Genomic DNA, 7,139 nt, shown 5'->3' on the forward strand with positions numbered 1-7,139 from the left:
TTAAGTGCTTTACAGCCGCATATGGCATACAATACGCCATTTCTGGCTGTAACTTTCCTCCAATAAGCTTATGGCAGCCGCCATTAGCATATTGCGTTTTATAGGAAGCTGGAGAGCTGCCTCGCGGGAACTCCTCCAGACCCGGAGGTGAGTGCGGCCAGTCCACCACGGACTCCGGCGGTCGGATTCTTTGGAATCCAGCCTCAGTTGAGTCTGTGGCATCCCTAATCAGATTTCTCCAGCATCCCTAATCAGGAGTTTCCTGTTCTGTTGTTAGGGAGAGACAATAAAGTTCTTGTCTAAGCCTTCCATGGCAGCTAAATAGAAAATTAATGTACCTCTGTCCTCACTTGAGAGTACAGCCCCAACTAATTTTATGGGAGAGGTACTTAGAGGAAGGGGTTGGCAAGTCAAGTCTTCCTTCTCCTGAATCGTACCACCAGCTCCTGTTGCCTCAGGAAACACTCCCTCTTCTTGCCTCTGGATTGGCAATTGGAGGATTAGCAGGTGAGGAGTTGGATTAGGCCCTTTGTGAATGGGTACTATAGTTCCAGTTACCAGATAGGACACAAGGAACAAACACCAGGGGATGACTATCTACATCAGATGTGTTGGACTACAACTCCCATCATTCCACCAAGCATGCTGGTGGGGATGGTGGGAGTTGTAATCCAGAGGCTACCAGGTTGGGAAATGCTGCAATAAAGGAAAAATGATGGGTGGGTGTGAAAGGAGGAAGTGTTCTAAAGACAATTGTCTTCCCTAGCATTAGAAAATAAGAGTAGAAAAATAAAGTCTTTACAGTACCCTCAAGACTAAAGACTGCAGTGGGAATTCTGTCTGTCCAAACAATTTTCCAAGTTCTTACAAGGGCCTAAGCCATTTTCCTGGATTGCACAAGAATCCTGGAAGCAGCCAAGGTTCCCACTTTGAAAATAAAGATGTTCTGCCAAGGGTTTCTTTTCAGTCTTCTAAAAATAGATTTTTTGAGAAATAAGCCAGGCAGTCCAGCTGGAGGAAAAAAACAAACGTTTGCAACTTTAAATACAGAAAAAACTGCTACTATCATAGTTGCTAGATAAGCCTGGTAGTAGAGAACTCAAAAAATAGAGCCGAGATATACTGGCCTTTCTTCATTCGCCATCTGCATTTGTGTGATTCAAGAAATTCATGCAGGCCTCTGGTTTTTCAGCTATTAGTTACTGCCGTGAGCTTCAGACCAATCAGCAACATCAGAAAAGAGTTTGATTATTTCAGAAAGTTTAATTTTTTGTTTAATATTGTTATTATCATAATACTCTTTTTTTGTTTATAACCAGCATGTATCTTTCTGCAAAAAAATCAATAAAATAAGTTTTTAAAATAACTTGGACCAAAACATTTGAACAACGTGAGATTTACAGCCTGTTCCTACTATGCATGTTTACAATGTATAGATTCGATGGGACTATTATTGTTATCTTCATCTCCACATTAACAGATATCGGAATTGTGTACAATAAATTAAAACAAAATACAAAAAGTGACAGACAGTATAAACAAATAGGTCAATAAGACAGTGCCTGGAATTTGGTCATCAGTCAAGAAACGCTTTCCTGAAAAGTCTTCAGCAAACACTGAAAACAAAGTAGCGTAGATGCGTGTCTGATCTCAGTTGCAAGGGCATTCTATATAATCTAAAGCAAAAGGATTGCAAGTTTAAAACCTCTGTGCAAATTCTTCTGCTTCTCTACATACTTCCCTGCTGACATGATCCAACACCAGCCTTCAAGCCTTCTACATCCTCCTGTTAGTTTTCACATATGCCCTGTTTTTAAATCTCTTCCCCCTCCAGCACAATCTCACCCCTCATGACCTTCATTCTTCACCATTTGGCTTATGTCTTGTTTTCAGTGACTGAAACTGGCTCCTTACGTGGAAAGCAAGCTGGCTTTTTACAGGAGGGTAGTTCTTGTTTGTTATAAAGTATGCTGCTATACAGTGGCCTTTCTGCCCATCCCGGCTTTGGCCTGTGCCTGGGTGGAAATGTATTTATATTTATATATTTTATCTATTATTACATTTATATCCTACCTTTTTCCAAGAAAGCTAAGGTAGCTTACATGATCTTCCTCCTTCTCTCTATTTTATTCTCACAACAGCCCTGTGAGGTAAGTTAGGGTGAGAGTCAATGACTGGCCCAAAGTCATCCAGTGAGCTTCATGGCCTAGTGGGGACTAGAACCCAGACCTCCTGAGTCCCAAACCGACACTCCAACCACAACACCACACTGGCTATCAACTATCAATGTATTAATCTCAAATATCAATTTATTTTCAGCATCACAGAAGTATTATTTCACACAGTATTGTAATCCATTTTCCTGTAGGGCATCTTTCTAGTGGGAACTATACCTGTGCCTTAATAGGTGCTACTGTATATGCTTTAGGGCACTATCCTATGCATGTTTAGACAGAAAAGTCTTACAACTCCCAGCTTTCCCCAGCCAGCATGGCTGGCTGGGGAATGCTGGGAGCTGTAAGACTTTTCTGTCTAAACATGCATAGGATTGCGCCCTTAACATGCTTGGGAAGATGCCTTAATGTGCTACTTTAAATGACATGCTGTGCATGTTTACTCAGAAGTAAGTAAAGGTTACTTCTGAGTAAGTGGGTTTAGGATTGTAGCCAGAATGCCTCAAATGTGATTTATTTATTTTCAAAGAGGAAGGAGCTTATGTTTGGGAGAAAGTTGGCTAATAACTGGAAAGTGGCAATGTTTGGCTCCAAAGCCCAAAACAGGATTTGAGAGGAACGCTTTCCAAAACACTTTCCACCATTTGATCAAATAGATACTTCTAGGAGTGATGTGTTCTGTGCTGATTTAGCTAGAGGCATCCTATGATTAGTAAGTGAAGTAATGTCTGACCAGCTGTGATTACCTGTCAGCCGCAATCCCATTATAAATGGCTACTATTAATTTGGTACCATGCAGCTGCTCTACCTGATACTACATCTGGCAGTGGTGGCTGTTACTGTTGTAACAGTGCCAACCCACAATACCGTATTGGCATGACAGTCTGGCAAAGCACTACCTGTTATCCTAGGCTTTTGTTTGTTTGACAGGGCTGCACCCAGAGGAATTAGGTTGTAGAATTCTGATACCCTGGAAATAAATTTCACTGAAATCAATGGAAATTGATCCTAACAGTTAATTGCAAAATGCAAAGCCGTTGAATTAAAAGATGGAAGTTGGAAAGTCTTTTTTAAGGCTAGCTAAAGAAAAAAACAAATTAAGGGTGCAATCCTGTGCATGTTTAGACAGCAAAAGTCCTGCACCTCCCATGCTGGCTGGGGAATGCTGGGAGTTGTAGGACCTTTTCTGTCTAAACATGCATAGGATTGCGGCCTTACTTGCTGTGATTGGTAAAATAGTGTGTAAAGCAACCCAGCTGGTCATATACATGAGCAATCTTTTCTTTTCCAATGGAACGGCAAGATTGTGACAGGGGCATTTTTATTTCATAATTCAGAAATACTAAACAGAAGAATAGCACACTATTCACTCCATTAGCAATTTTAGCTTTTTAAAAAGTAAACGATGAGCATGGGGGAGGGGCAATCTAGAGCAGAACTGCAGCGGGACCAAAGGGTTAAAGCTCCACTACCCTCATGCCAAGCACCCAGTCTGGGTCATACCTCCCACACCTGCCACTTACTTCTTAAAGTCTTTCCCATGATGACTAATTGCATGAATGGTCTCATACCTCTAAGGTCAAGCTACATGTTATGGTAATTGCCTATTCTGTAGCTGAGCCTGTTCTTATCTTTGCTTTAGTGTAAGTGTGAGTGGTCCCAATTTGGATCAGGACCAGCACGCATTGGGAGGGGAGGAGTAAACCTCCCCCTACCCTGTTTCTTCGCCAAAATTCCATCCCATCACACAAAGATTTTTTTTTACAGGATGGCGGGGCGGGGGGAGCCTCCACTGACCCCAATTCACACTTCTTTTTTTAATTGCCATGTATGTCTGGAATTTGGGCAAGCAAATGGGTGGGAAGTTTAAGTTTCCCCTCCCAGTACATGCTGGTCCCAATCCAAATTGGAGCCACTCACACTTACACTAACCTAAATTAAAATAGAAGAATAGGCTCACGCTACCCAAGTAAGATGTAGCTTGAACCTGAGGCTCAACTCAAGGTCACCCTTTGAGCTAAGCAGACACGCTCAGTACATTTTAATTGCTAACAGGTCTTGGGAAGCTAGACACAAGGGAAAGGGAAGAGGAAATGGATAAGCAGCATGTCTGAATATATGGAGGTACCTTACAGAGAGTCAGGTCACTCCTCTATCTAGACTGGTATTGTCTCCTCTCAATGGCAGTGATTCACTAGGGTCACAACCTGGGATCTTTTACTCCTGTGCTACCTGCTCCATTCAACTGGAGACTGAGACTGGGGCTTTCTGCATGGAAAACATCTGCTCTACCACTGACCTATGGCCCCTCTCATGCAGCACCCTCATAATAGGATACAGAAGAAGCGGCTCAAATGAGAGATTAGCAGCTTTCTCCTCCACTCTGTTGAAGGAACCAGAGTGGACAAGCATATATACATGTTTCAGCTTCTGCCCTCATCAGTAGCTGTGATGTTAAATACATACCAAGAATGGCAGGCAGTTTGGAATGCTAGGAAGTCAAATTTCCTAAGAAGAAGAAAAAAGAGAGGTACAATTAGTATAAAGCTCATGAATTGTCCTCCAGATTAAGGCCACATGGACTAAGAGTTCTCAGTCTGTAGATCCAGAAGTTTTCCCTTTTGTCAAGCATGTCAGTGTCCATTGATTGTTCAGTTGGAAGTAATTGTAGATCTAAGACACTATGTGCAGGTGAGTTAAAATGACTTGCAACATGCTAGGGATGTACGGAATACTCACCCCATTCTGTCCAGGTGTCCGCGGGGGGCGGGAGGCGATCTGTCCCTCCCGCCGGAATCTTGCCTGATTGGCTCCGCTCCGTGGAGAGTCCGCAGAGCCGCCGGCCAGGGCTGCCTGCAGCCAGACTTCTGTCCCCTGCCGGGCTGCGGCCACAAATGGCATCCGGCGTAGGGGACGCCATTTGCGTCCCTGCCCTTGAACGTGATCGGCTACATAAATATTTAGGTAGCCTATCATGGCAAAGAGCAGTGACGCAAATGGTGTAGCAGACGCCATTTGCGTCCCTGCTCTTTTTGTGATTTGCTACGTAAATCTTTACGTAGCCAATCACAGCAAGGGGCAGGGACGCGAATGGCATCTGCTATGCCATTTGCGTCACTGCTCTTTGCCATGATAGGCTATGTAAAGATTTACGTAGCCAATCACGGCCAAGGGCAGGGACGCAAATGGCATCCCCTATGCCAGATACCATTTTGTTCCACATTCCAGCAGCAGATGGCTGCGGAATGAAGACGATGACCCGGACCAGACGCCGCCAGGTTGAGTCTGTCCTGGGAGGATTTCGGGGGGTGGCGGGGGGATAGTCCATTCCACCACGGACTCCGGGGGGGCGGATTCTAAAGAATCTGGCCTCATTTGAGTCCGTGGCAGATTTCTCCGCCATTCCTACAACATGCTGCTTTAGGTTTTTGGTAAGAATCACAGATTTCTGGTTATGGAATCTTGTTCTTCGATCCTAGGGATGTCGGAGAATTTCTCAACGAATCTCCGGGAGGCCGAATGCCAACGCATTCGGCCCCCCGAAATTGGTGGAGAAACGGTCCGCCCCCCCGCCCCCCCCAGGATGGGACTTACCTTTGTCGAATAAACTGGTGGCGGCGGCTCCCGGCGATGGTTTGGCGGCGGTTTGGCGGTGGCCGGTCTTCTGACCGGCTGCCGCCACCACCATTTCCAAGTAAAAAACCCCCAACAAACGTGATAGACTACGTAAAGATTTACATAGCCTATCATGGCTAGATTTTCAAAAAACACCGTGATAGGCTATGTAAATGTTTATGTAGCCTATCACGGCTGACTTTGGGGGGGAAAAAAAAAGCGCGTACGCAAATGGCGGCGCCCATGGGTGCCGCCATTTGCGTTCCTTATTTGGGCACGTTTAGTCTACATAAACATTTACGTAGACTACGGCGAAAATAAGGGCAACGCTACTTTTTTTCCCCCCAAAGTCAGCTATGATAGGCTACATAAACATTTTCATAGCCTATCACGGCTGACTGCAGGGACGCAAACGGCGGCGGCTATGGCCGCCGCCATTTGTGTCCCGGCTGGCAAGGAGGATTAGCAGCCGGAGGGACAGGGCACCTCCCCCCCGGCCAGAATTTCGGCGGGGAGGGATGGGGCGCCTCCCCCCGACCGTGAAGCAAGCTGCGGGACCAGGTAAGGGACTTTCGTCCATCCCTATATTGGTCCATTGTAGTTTTCCCTACCTATTGCATATGGCATCCACTTTTTCTGACATTTAAGGGAGGGAGGAATCCTATGGCTGCTAATCCGTGGCTAGACGGCCATAGGATATGTGGCTTTTGGGGAACCGACCTTGGAGCCCGTGCTCCGAGGTTGATTCTCGGGGAACTGACCTTCCCTCCCTCCCACGCTGCCTCGCAGGCAGCGGAGAACAGCCCCATGCTCCACACTCGGAAGGGGAGCACGGAGCAGCCAAAATGGGGCGTTCCGGGGGGGGAAGGCGAAAATTTGGGGTGGGTTAGGGTATTTTAGAAAATGTTTTTATTGTAGAATTTTATTGTTTTAAACTGTTTTATTATATGTTGTACATCGCCTAGAGTGGCTGGGTGACCAGCCAGATGGGCGATTAATAAATTTAATTAATAAATTAAAATCCCCTGCTCCGCCCTTCCATGGCTAGACAGCCGAAATCAGCTGTCTAGCCGCAAATGCGGAGCAGGAGAAGTGCCGAGGGAATGATCCCCTCCGTGCTTCTCCTGCCCTGCATTGGATAGGGGGTCGCCTCTGAGTTTGGAGGCAGCCGCCTATCACTATAGGATTGTGCCCTAAATCTCATTAGTGGAAGTACATGTTACTGATTGTCTAAAGCAGTAAGTTTTGTTAGTAACTGTGTTCCCGAAAGAAGTGGTTTCTTGGAGGTAAATGCAGGTAATACGACATGCAGATTTATACCGGTGTGATCCTAGGTTGAAAATATCTTGT

This window comes from Heloderma suspectum, chromosome 1, assembly GCF_057233095.1.
Source record: "Heloderma suspectum isolate Gila_16-S chromosome 1, 16-S_ref, whole genome shotgun sequence".
In the NCBI taxonomy this organism is placed as follows: Eukaryota; Metazoa; Chordata; class Lepidosauria; order Squamata; family Helodermatidae; genus Heloderma; species Heloderma suspectum.